At 32.4% G+C, this 13,212-nt stretch overlaps 1 protein-coding gene across 1 annotated transcript in view; it reads right to left on the bottom strand.

The window, feature by feature from the left end:
- Positions 1-13,099, bottom strand: part of LOC126837403 (trans-1,2-dihydrobenzene-1,2-diol dehydrogenase-like) — a 284,532-nt gene extending 271,433 nt beyond the window's left edge. Inside the window, exon 1 of the mRNA XM_050571315.1 lies at positions 13,095-13,099. The gene's annotated coding sequence lies outside the window, so the exon portion shown is untranslated. The remainder of the gene's footprint in view (positions 1-13,094) is intronic.
- Between the last annotated feature and the right edge of the window lie 113 nt (positions 13,100-13,212).

Here is a 13,212-nt window from a genome sequence, read left to right as displayed (position 1 = left end):
GTGATTTCGGGTCGTGTATTATTATATAATATGTTGTAAAATTATATTAAACAAAGCGATAATTTTGGCACATTTACACAGTTTTGTACGGCTTGCGATCAGTACATAACATTCCATACTACTAAATTGTTATTTACAACATTATCATGTTGTAACTTTGTTTATAAACTTTCACCACTGCAAACGACATATGATTATACTTTCGTCATATAATATAAATAGTTTTTTAATTAAAAAAATCATACACGATAACAACTTATTCTTACTTCAAATGTAACGACCGTTGGTAATTGGTTATAACGACATTCTCATACAGGGTGTCCCATTTTTAAAATACTAATCTAATTTTCTCAAAAAATACTAGGTAATCCAATCAAAAATTAGTTTATTAGAGACTTTAAGAGTACAAAGGGGGACGTTAAAAAACAATAATTGTCCAAAATTCAAAATGGCCGACTTACGGTCAAAAACTTGTTTTTTTTTTAAATGGAAAAAATTGAATTTTTGTTAACCAAACAAATGTTTTTATCAAAACTAACAACTTTTGTAGGAAACATTTTTCGGTAAAACCCATAATTTGTAAATTAAGTCTCTTTAGCTATTTTTAGTTTTGTTATTTTATTTTTATGTAAATGGTAACCGTTTCATGTGTGGTAGCTTTGGTAAGGGCCTTTTCTTTTTTTAACGCCCCCCTTTGTACTCTAAAAGTCTCTAATAAACAACTTTTTGATATAATTATTAGTAGTTTTGGAGAAAAATCGATTAGTATTTTAAAATGGGACACCCTGTATATAGGGCGGATGAGTTAATGGGCAGTAACGTCCAAAACTTAATAACAATGTATTTTTTAAATATAAAATTTAAACAATTAAGTAAAATACCTAATTTGTGTTTTTTATGCGTATATAAGAAAATCATAATGAAATTATTACGTATAATTTAGTCAGTCAATAAACATATTCTAATTATACCTACAGTGCCACATAAAAGAAACAAAATTGATTAAATTTTTCAAGTGATCAGTGCAGGCGGTAGGTCTAGTGTGGTCCATCATAAAACCGCATTTGAAAACTCATAATATCACTCTTAGGAATATTGATATCAGGTATGAAAAATTTGAGGGTGAAAAAAAATGTCATAAGTGTTTTTATGTTGGATCGAGTTTGTCAGACCTACAACCTGCAGTAGGTCACTTGAAAAGTTCAGAATCACTGTAGCACTAAGTTATAAATCTGTTCAAATTAAATTCTTGCACATACAGCTATGACTTTTAAATATATTTCTAAATGTATTTTATTTTGTGCATAATTTATTGTTTATTTATTTTCTTGTTGTTAAAATTGAAAAAAAAAATTGACAATTTGTTTATTGGGTAGAACTTCTCTGACAAATTTTCTTCGGTCGTTAGTTTGTTTGGCCTTTTTTACCGATTATCAGATTATATTATATTTTACCAGCTGGCCGTTATACATAGTTTCTTCTTATTAATTTATTATGTTATTATTCCACACCGAGTAAAATATTTAAAATTATATAGATTTTTCGGATTTTGTGTTTTTTACTTCTTTACTCATTACTCATCTTATACTATTCTTATGTATATTTCTTTTTAATATAATCTTAGATTATACTATTACTATTGGATTAAATTATTTTCTATGCGAGTATAATTGTGCTTATTAACGGCGTTTATAATTTGGACCCGTTCGGTCTGATAAATGCATTTACCTATCCACACACACACACACGCACTAGATGCAAGTCACAAAACGTGCGCATTGGCCATTACGGTTATAATATCACAGTCTCGATTTGTGCTTGCTCGTTTTGGAGGAGGTAATTAACGTGGATTATTTTTTTACTTTTTTCTCGGGACTCGGGCCAGATATTCAAACTCGAACTTGGGATAGTATATATATATTTTTTTCCAATGGATTCGCCGCGGTCGTACGAGGTGACGGCCGGCATTAGTCGGCTTTGGTGGTCCAAAAAAAAAAACAATTATTGCATTTTTATTATCATTATCGTTGCCCAGCTATTTGTACTTGTCACTGGACGGAAAACAATTATGGTTGGCACTGACGGCGGCGGCGGCGATGGCGGCAAAGGCCCCCGGTGTAATTACACGGGTCGCCCGATTTATTATCGCTCATTTTTATACAACCGGGGGCCCGGCTATAATAATAATATGTATAATACAATAATATAACTTATACTTAAATATATTATAATATACACTGTACGGACGGGAGCCCGGGCCCATTAAGTTCGAATGACAGACGGACGAGCAGAGAGATGACCGCAGTACACATGTATAGCGACGTCCAGGCAATAGAAACGCATACACATACATATATTATACATAATATAAACTATGTGCGTATGATATATAACTCAAAACGAAGAAAAAAAAGCTCGTGATTCTTACTACAGTAATGGTATATAGTATATGTACTCGGTTAAACTGTCTGTGGCCATATAAGTGGTCGCGTGTATGCTAGGCGGTACCTAATTACGTTGTGATTTTTTATGACGGCGGAACGTATGGAGAAGAAAAAAAAAAGAAGAACAGTACCTTATATAATATTATATTATAATGCCCGAGCCGCACAAAGGTAACCCGGTCCCGGGGGCCGTGTGGGAGTGATATTAAATTGAATAATAATAATTTCACGCCGGTGCAAATGAATACACTTCACGCGCCAACCACTAAAAGTGTTTGGGTATATCATGACATTATTAACGTCTGTACGCTGCTTGTTATACCGAAAAAAAATATTACTATTAGAAACGGCCAAGACGGCAAATGGTCGTGCGGACATCAACAGTGCTTTGTAACCAAATCAGTTCCCCGATTGCTGCGTATGCATATATATATATTTTTTTTAATTAGACAATCTGTAGTATCTAATAGCGTGCGCAGCCTTTAATCGCAGGATGTACGCAGCCAACTCGGATGGGCAGCTGATGCTAAGATCACGAACTAAAACAGAAACGGATCCTTCGTTAAATAGTTCACGTTGTCCAACCCTTTCGCACAACCTCTGCTTATTTCGATGGGTTAAAATGATTAAAATATCTTGAAAAAAATATACACACATGTACTTTTAGGTATGGGCATACTCAAGTATGTCTAGTATGCAAATATTTGAGAAGCGAAAACTCTGTTACTTGGAATGTTATACCTAATATGTAATAGAAATGATTTCATAGTAGAGTAACGATTTTTCAATATTGTAAAATTAAAACTTACAATCAGATATTGCCTATTGATATCTATATTTGTATTAGATATTATATTATACTGTTGGTGCAGAGATCTCTACGGTTAAAAATTTAAAGAAATTTGTTCAATCTAGGGGTTTCCTCTTCGCGTAATTCATGTTATAATTTGTAAAAAATAATGTTAAAAAAATGCTTATTGTACATAATATTGTATATAATGAACTCTAATCTCTATAATATATAGGTACTTTAAAAAAATATATATTATGTTATATTATTACTTGCAGCTAAACGATTTCAGAGTACCTACTAAGCTACGATTTGATTAATACGTTAATTATTGTTTACAACCGTTATGAACTTTTACCTATACTTAAAAGCTACTACCGAAAAATCTAAATGTTATGAAATCTGTCTTTCATACATTATGTTCAACGCAGCCAAATCCAACTTGGTGCAATGCCTCGTGTAACATTATATATGTACATATTATACACATTCACAGTGTAAAATATATTATATGATATTATAGGGGGGTTGAATGTCGCCCAGTTTTTACGACTTTACGCCATAACACAATGTTTGCATTAGGCCGGGTGGTCACGGGACGTTGATTCTTTCTTGAAAATCTACTAAAAGCGAAAATACCACAAACTCGCCTAATATGTGGCTATTATTCTATATACATTATACTGTGTGCTACCGTATCACACACATATACATGGAAAGAGAAGCTATTAGTTCCACAATCCCCCCCCCCTTCTCAGTTAATAGGTCTAGGCACCGCAACAGTGTGTGTGGTTTTTTTTTACTTACATTTTTCAAGTTTTACTTTTATTCGCTCCTGTACCTGCATAATATATATACTATACTGATATACCTATAAAGATAATAATTGTGTGTACTTATCGTACTTATTACACTCACAAAAAAATATGTATATATATTAAAAAATAACAATACCCAATACAAATTGTAAAATAAAATAATATTACACGGAAATTCTATTGTACCCTATGTTGTATATGTTACAGTGAATCTATCAGTACACATTTTATACAATACAGTATCTTATATTGAATACAGTTCAAATCAAATATTACGATTGAGAAATGATTAATCATAATTCGTATTATATCTACATATTAATAATGTTGTATTTGGTGCAGAGATGAAAATTTCACAAGAACGGGTGCGTCTCAATAACATTCATAAAACTTAAGATATAGAACGCTCAACGCTGTAAATTTTAGAAGGTGCTAACTTCAAAATATCAATTAAGACGGCTATAAAATGGTGACATAGGATGTGCACTTTGTTTAAACAGTATTGGCTAAAAACGACACTACACGTTGAAATAGACAATAAAGTAGTGAGGACCTATTAGGAAAAAATTAATATATACCTACATATATATTTATATAAAGAAAACAATAAAAACACAAGTATAAATATAGTGGTGGTTTCATTAGGTATAAAGCGTATACAGGATGATCGCAGAAGATAACATCAAACGGAGCGTGTTCACATGTGCATCAGACCGGTTATTTAATATAGTATATGTGTATAATATGTACACTATATAATACATGTATAATAATTGCGTTATTATGTTTTATTCAATTACATTGCTTTATATTTCAATTTTAGCAAAGAAACACGCACACAAGTTGTTATCCCACATCTAGGTATTATAAAATATCATGATTTTAGGGCCTTGTCTCGCGTGGTCGTCATAAAAACGTATATACGTTATGACAATGTTAAATAGTAGAAAACACAACAAGGTGAACACAATGCATCTGTTTTTTTTTTTAAATCTCTTTCTAAAAAACTAGTAGTGGTAGTTATGCAAATAATCAAGACCGAAATCCCTTATGGCCGAGTCCGGGATACGTCCCACGGTGTCTTGTAGATTTTCATCAACTGGATTAAATTACTATTATTTTGCCGGCACGTACCAAACGGCCGAACACGGACGTTTATGCACAATCCGTCCGCACGAGACTTGTATAGGTGATTTACAGTACCTGGCTATACATTTGTTAGCAACTAGACTGTGTCTAATTAAACCATCGCACCGTACACTCGCGTTGAAGTACAAGCAAGCAAAAACGCAACAAGATAGGTCGTCGTACAAACTACATAGTATAACATAATCCGCTTAACTACAACGATACCCACTAAAGTAATCCGTTTAACGGCAGTCATGTTGCGTTAGACACGGTCCTCGTTCCTAAAAAACATTTATATATATAATGTCATCAAACTAAAAAATGGAAAGCCAGGAACACCGCGAACTTGCATCGGCCGGAATGGTTTGAGTATAACTATAGCAGTATAGGTAAAGTAGTATTAAAATAGTTAGATATTGCACTACTTATGTAGTTGTATGTAAAAAAAATATATATTATATGAACAATACTGAAATAAAACGTTTGGAGCTGTAATTTAATTTTTAAATTAGCAAATCAGATATTGTACGTAACCTACCGAACTATAATGCATACAACTTGAACATTAAAGGGTTACTTTCCAGTCGGTCAGTTCCTGCATGCATTGTTAATAACATGTAGTTTAGTGTCATCGTAAACAACTGGATAAGGTTGTTTGTGTAGCTGTATATTATGCATTTAACTACTGTCAGAATTTTTATACCGGCTCTCACCGAAAATGTAATGGATTAATAACGGGTCACTAAATAATGTTTAAACGAACATTCATGCAACCCGAAATTGTATACCTACTATAAAAAAGATAGATAGCGTTGTAATGTCAAAGTATTTATAGGAAGAATCTATGGACAAAGTGGACGAATATTAGGCAGGCGATTTTAGAGGCGGTCCAGGAAAACCGCTATTTATTATTTGTCATTTGGCCGAAGAACATAATATAGTGAGTAATATAATATAAAATATTATACCGGCCCTATATAGCTAATATAAAAGAACGACGTGACCCGGTGGATATTAGCGCTCGCTGGTCAGTGGCCCCAGTCCGTCCTTGGTATCAACAAAACAATGTTGATTGATGTTTTGCATACGTTATTCGAGAAAACATTTATTTTACTTAACACAGTATAACACGGGAAAACAAAAGAATACAATTTAAAAAACCATTACTCATCATCCGTGTTTAAAGTACATGTATCTAAGTTTTTAAAACATCGTCCAAACCTCCTGCCTTGGATTACTTTTGAACACGCCCAATTAAAGCCATCGACTTGCCTATATTGTTCGCCTCGTCTCGCTGGCCACAGTGTTATGAAATTTAACGGACACCCTGGACGAGGAAACCGATTCGCATAAAAAATGTAAGTATGGGTTGGGTTTAACGAATTTCGGCCTGTCCAATCTGTTTGTGTCAGACCTTTGACACGAAGCAAGTCGAATTCGAATCAAAGTATTCACAAGACACAAGAATCACACGGTTAACGGTCTCCGTATAGAGAACGGGAAACGGCAAGCAATTATTATTACATCGACGGCCGTTTGATCTCGTGTATATTTTATTTCTCTTGTCCGGGCTTAGGTAGCTGGTAGATATTACATAACGTATACCTATGTAAGTACACTTTTATGTATGTACGACGTCTACACCAGCGACAATCACAAACGGAAAACCGAATCGTGTTTGCCCTCGAAAACTGTTTTAATATTATTATTATTATTATTGTATATTATATATATATGCAATTGGATCGGAGAACGATCTGAAAATTCGTTGTTATTGTTTATATTTTATACATATTATATATTATACGGGACCCAAAGCCGTGCATAATCGTGCCCCCTCTCCCCACCCCCCCCCGTGTATAACGCATTCCCCAAACGAAAAACGTATTGGATAATAATAATAATAAAACGTCCGGGAACCAAAACAAATCGAAATGGAATGGAAAAAAAATATATAAGAAATACAGTCACACGGCGCGACGACTGCGGTGTTGTTTTTTTTTTTTATATTATTATTATTATTATAACTATTATTTTATTTTCGATCGCGTGTAATCAGAGTTGTAATACACACAGCCGACACAAAGCCTTTTTACAATAATAATAAATACGATTCGGTTTATACACGGTAGCTGCTCCGCCGCTGTGTATCCCCCTTGTGCCGCACACGTTTAAACGTATACCTATATATATATATATTTATTATTGTATTATACACAATAATAATAATATTATGTACAATAGTCATAACGCGAGCCTGGATAGATGCAATACCGAAGTCACAGTACAAACGTGTCATACCCATATCCCGTCCGTAGCAGATGGGTGTCGCGCATCGCACGCATTACACACACCCTGTAGTTTTTTTTCTTCTTTATATTATATAAATATGTATATACATTTGATGTACACTGCGATTCGTCTTACCCGCGGCCGTCGGTCGTATGGTCTGTGTGTGTGTGCACACACATTGACAGTGTGCCCGGGTGAACTTGTATTATTATTATTGCTATTGCTATTGCTATTGCCACGGCGAGTCATTGTGTCGTTTATAATATGTATATGTGCGCCGGGGATGGTACCGGAGATAAACGGATTGGTCACGGGCCCGCGGTGTATATAGGTGTACACGGTGTACAAGAACAAAAGCCGTGCCCGGCCGTGTTGTCATTGGCTGATTCGACACGACACATAGTTCAATATTTACAATGTTTCTCGCGAGGCAATATTTTTGTCCGACGTCCCCCCCTTGTCTCCCCCCCTGTCTCCCCCTGCTCCCCGCTCTGCATCCGTCTCCGTCTTTATGTGTACATGTACTGCACGTCCACAACAGCCTCCTCTAATTGTGTCTGCTTCCAACAAATTGTCGACGGTTAAGAAACCGTCCCAAGGTCTCTCTCTCTCACACCGGTGTCTGTACGACAGGTATAGGTACAATAAACCTATCGGGTTCCCCCTAGCCGGCCCCCCGATCCGTGTGTCCCCTCCCCCCATCTCTCTTTGGCGCGCGCAAACAACGGCTCCTTATTTCTTCCACGCTCAATCGCCACCGATTTGTCATACCGGCGGTGAAATAATATTTGTACACACAATATATAACGTGCCTTCCTTCACCGTGTGTGTACAGAACAGAGAATATATATATTAATATTACCTATTACAATGTATTATATATGTATTACATACCTCTCGCCCCCCCCCCTGGCAATCGATAGTAACCTATTCAAATAAAATATACCTAAAATTTCAAATCCCTGGCTTAAACTAAAATACTTCCTAGTGAATTTTTTATTACATTTTATTAACATGCGAAATTTCATAATATTATACGTTCATTCAAAATTCATTGGAGGAAAATACCCAAACAACAATACCTAGATAATTGTTTATAGACAAACTTTTTTTTAATCCTGATAATAGATCAGTCAATCAGTCAATAAAATGTGTAGATTTTTATTTTCTTCAAAGAGGTTTGTTTGATTGTAGGTTAGTTTTAACTTATCTAAACGTTTAAAACAATAAATAAACCTCGAAATAGTCTGTTGTTACGTCACGCGAGCTCATGTGCTATCACGTTGGCACATTTAAACCGTGATATCATATCCAGAAATTATCTATAGTCACGTTATCATGTTGTCATGATTTATCGTGTCACAATATTTAGGTATTATTTACATAGTAAAAAATACAATTTAAAATGGAAAGTAGTTCATCAGAGTGGAAAGAGGAGCTGGAAACTATAACTGTTATTGTAGTTTTAAACGAACAGAATAAAAAAATTATACGGTCATGGGAACACAAAATTTAAAAAAAAAAATGGAAAATTTGAGTGAATTCCATCGTCTATTTTTGAATTACGAAATGACACAAGACGATTTCACATGTTTTTTTCCGAATAACAAAAGAAGAATTTGATTATTTACACAAACCTATTAAAAGTGATACCTATACATAAACAAAATACTCAATTTCGAAAATCTATTAGAACTGAAGAAAGATTAGTTGTGTGTTTAAGGTAATAAAACCGAAATATTTGTTGAGATACAAATAATTGTATTTTAATTATTAGTTTTAAAATTTTACAAAAAAGAAAATGTCTACATATTCATTGCCGAGGTTATTAGTACAAGGGAAGAAATACATAGTTAGTCCAACTAAAATTATGATTAATATAGGAACAAAATAAATTTCTAGTCGGAATAACCCCCAGGTTAGCGATCACTTGGAAAAAAAAAGTTGGCCCAACTAAATGTATAGTTGCTTTAACTAAAAATTTTGTTAACTATTTATTTAGTTATTCCAACTAGAAATGTATTGTGTCCTTATATTAACCATTATTTTAGTTTACCAAATATGTATTTTTTCCGTGTAGCAGAAATTGTTCAGGAGCCCAATAAAATATTTAATGCCTTTAGAATTTTAGGTGCAAGATGGAGATGTTTCCGAGGTCACTTAAATTCTGGACGTACTTTTAGTACTTTTAGTACGACCAGAATTTGTAAAAAAAAATTGTTCCCGTATCATGCTATACACAGGCAATAATTTGTCTTTGTGGTATTTCTAATGAACTTAAGAGGACGTTATCATACCCCTATTTATTAAAGAGTAAAGTTAGTACACTTTTTGGCAAAACCTTAATTTAGAGCTTGAAATATTGTGTATACTTAACAATATAGTAAAGAGGATTCTTTATTGATTGTAATTTTTTTTCAGACACAATCAATGTAATTTCTATAGGATAAAGTAAAATTCGTAGTAAAATTACCAAATGTCCATAAAATATAGAAGCGAACATAATTTGTGTCGTAGCGTTTTTATTTTTCCGATAAGACAACTTTCCCGACATGAGACAGGTAAAGTTCTTCTCTGTTTACTTTAAACATTTTATAAGTAATAACTCTAACACGAATACAATCCTAGAAACCTTGTCAAAACAACTTTACGACCGAAATACGGGTTGAACCACCACGACGTGAACCCGTCCTTTTAATGGTTGTGTTTACTGTTTACTTATATCATCAATGGTAAATACTGTTTTGGCTATTTGGTTATCGCGTTTAATGAGCGGACTACTTTATTGTTATTTTGGACTGTGTATTTTCTACACTCGATTAATCCAAAAGAGGATCTCTAAAATAATAATAAAAAATTAATTATGCAATTACCTGGTATTTTCAACTCCTTTCCGATTTCTTCTCACGCTGTGTTAAGTGTTTGTTGGTTCCGGTAATAATTGGAGGAACAAACGTTATACAGAACCTCGTGTTCCCAAACTTTTTCAAATAAAACTCATCCATTTTAGTAAAAGTTTACTATAAGTTATAACTAAGCATAAGTTTTAGGAAAACTCGTGAGGTCACATCAGTCGAATATGTGTGTGATATTATAAAATCAAAACGTTTGAGGTGACATTAGTGTAGTGTAGTGCTTATACATTAAAAAATACTATTTAAATTTGTATCGTACACTTTTTTCCCGTGACGTGATAACATAATACGTGATAACACGTGAGCTCACGTGACGTGACAATAGTATGTTTCCAGGTAAAAACAATATTTTTTTTTAACATAAAACAACGACATAGGTAATTATAATTATAACGAGACGGTGTTTGATAGATTATCGAAGTGACTTGGGGTGGATCAATATTTTACCCCGGCCCACTGATTGAGGTTTTTATTTTTGCTAGGTTAATCGAAGCTTAAAGTTAAATATAATATATACACCACAGGACGTCGCTCGGTTGTCTAAAATATAGATTTTGATGGTAAACAAAGATTGCACAACGCTGACGGTTGTCGCGCCCAAAGCGGAACTAATCCGTACCTAGAATAGACCTATTGCGTGGTTTAAAAACCATCATAAATAAATAATAAATAAATAATAATAATATAATAATAAATAAATAATGATATAATAAAATGAAGTAGGCGATACAAAAAATTAAAAAACCAGTCGTGTTTTTACTATTATTTTTTTCTATTATTATACCGTCTGGTGAATTTAACGCGCGTTTAACATTGAATTACATAAATAACAACCGCCCAATTACATGCAAATAATAGGGATAGTACAAATAAACAACCTCTGATTCAATGTCATTTCATACTTAACGCAACGCATTATTATTATGCGACATCGCCGAGGATAATGATGTAGCCACCAACAGGTTGGTACTTACACAGGTATCTATACTACCGAATAGACGGGTGGTGGTTGTGTGTAACTACACTACAGTTTGGCTGTAGAGTTGTAAGTACCGCGTTAATTATTTTAATTAGCAGTTCAATAATTTGTTAATAACGTTTATTCAAATAAGTTTTCATAAATAAATGGTAGCATGATTATACAACAAGAAATGTACCTATATGTAAATGCACTTTTTATAACTTCTTGTACCTAATCAAACTAGGTCACTTTTAAAGTTAAAAAATGTTGGATTATTTTGTTTTTTTAATTAAATGCCAAACGATCGCCTCACTGGACCGTGCAAATGATTTATTAATTACATTTTTTATTTTTACTACACTAATGTTTTTGTTTTTAAATATAATTGAATTTATCCCTATTATACTTAAAATATTATTTTGGCGAATAATGTTTAGGTGTTAGTAGTATCTTATAATACAATAATTGTATTTACCTATATAATATTTTCCTTTTAACATAATTACTTTTGTGTTTTTTTTAGTGATATAAGCTTCTTTTAAAAAGAAAGTGTCGTTATTATTTTGACCTATGACCTCGATTATGATGATTCAAATAGGTACAATATTGTTCGTTGACATTATGTATATATTTTTTATAACACCCGCTGATTAAAACAAATCATTTATTAAGAAGCAAACATTCGTGGTGACCGTATTATTATAAAATATATTATGTTTATTAAAAGAAATTACAACAAATGTTTTACCATTATCATAATAATAAACATACATGTACCTATATAGTATATATTTTTGTATGCGTTTAAATTGACAATGATAAATTTTCAAACCGGTTGTTCTTGTATTTTTTGGAATCTTTTATAAACAACAGTATACTTATATGATTATTAAATCCATAATTACACAATGTATGCAAACTGTGTGTTTCTCCGCAGTCAAGATTTTTATGTGATGCCAAATTTGACAACATTTACCAAAACTGAATTTTATTAAGTCGACTCTATACATAGTGAAAAATCAATAAATTATAGTTTTTTAATTTATTTGAAATTATATTGCGTATTTGACAACAAAAATATGTTTTTTATTGGAATCATTAATTTAAATGTAAAATATGAATTACTTTTTTGATATTATTTGAATTTTTTTTGTTGTGTTTAGTTTTACTTTTTGAATACTAGAAAGTACTCTAATATATTATATTATAAACCATATATTTTTATAAATGTATAATTAATTGTTTCAACCTAAAATGTATATTATAACCCGATAAAGAGTGTTTTAAACTAAATATTTTGAAAATCGTATATCATGCTTAATACATTTCATTATTCTCTTAAAGTTCAAATCCTACTGTTAGAACCTAGTACAAAATAAATGGAATTTTGATTTTCCTCTCTTAGGTTGAGTGTGTAATAGTATACGGAGAAAAGTGTAGATGCAAATAGCAATTTAAAAAAATAGAGGGCAGAAACCTGTCTTCTAATAAAAATCACTTTACGAAGCCTTGGACGGGAGAGGGACACCCTGATTGAGTTTTCTCAATTCTAATAAAATTAATAAATTTAAATATAGTTATAATTAGATGTAGAAAAATAACAGTTAAGCCACGAGATTTATTCCTTAGTAGGTTGTAAAAAACGTTTTAATTAAATCACAACGATTATAAAAGTAATTAAAAAAAAAAATCCGTTTTTCAAGTGGACAATATTTTTTTTAGAATTATTGATAGATATGTTTAAACCAATATTCTTCCAACCCATGTACTGTATAAACATACATTATATTTTTTTTTGTATGAGCGTATGATGTGTTTGTATAGTAGGTATATAATAATATAATATAAACGTTGTGTTCGAATT

Source organism: Adelges cooleyi, unplaced genomic scaffold, assembly GCF_023614345.1.
Source record: "Adelges cooleyi isolate 19-005CV unplaced genomic scaffold, UGA_ACOO_1.1 ACOO_flye_CR_arks_rails_tigmint_CR_PRNA_248, whole genome shotgun sequence".
Classification (NCBI taxonomy): Eukaryota; Metazoa; Arthropoda; class Insecta; order Hemiptera; family Adelgidae; genus Adelges; species Adelges cooleyi.
This window is presented reverse-complemented; position numbering and strand designations above follow the sequence as displayed.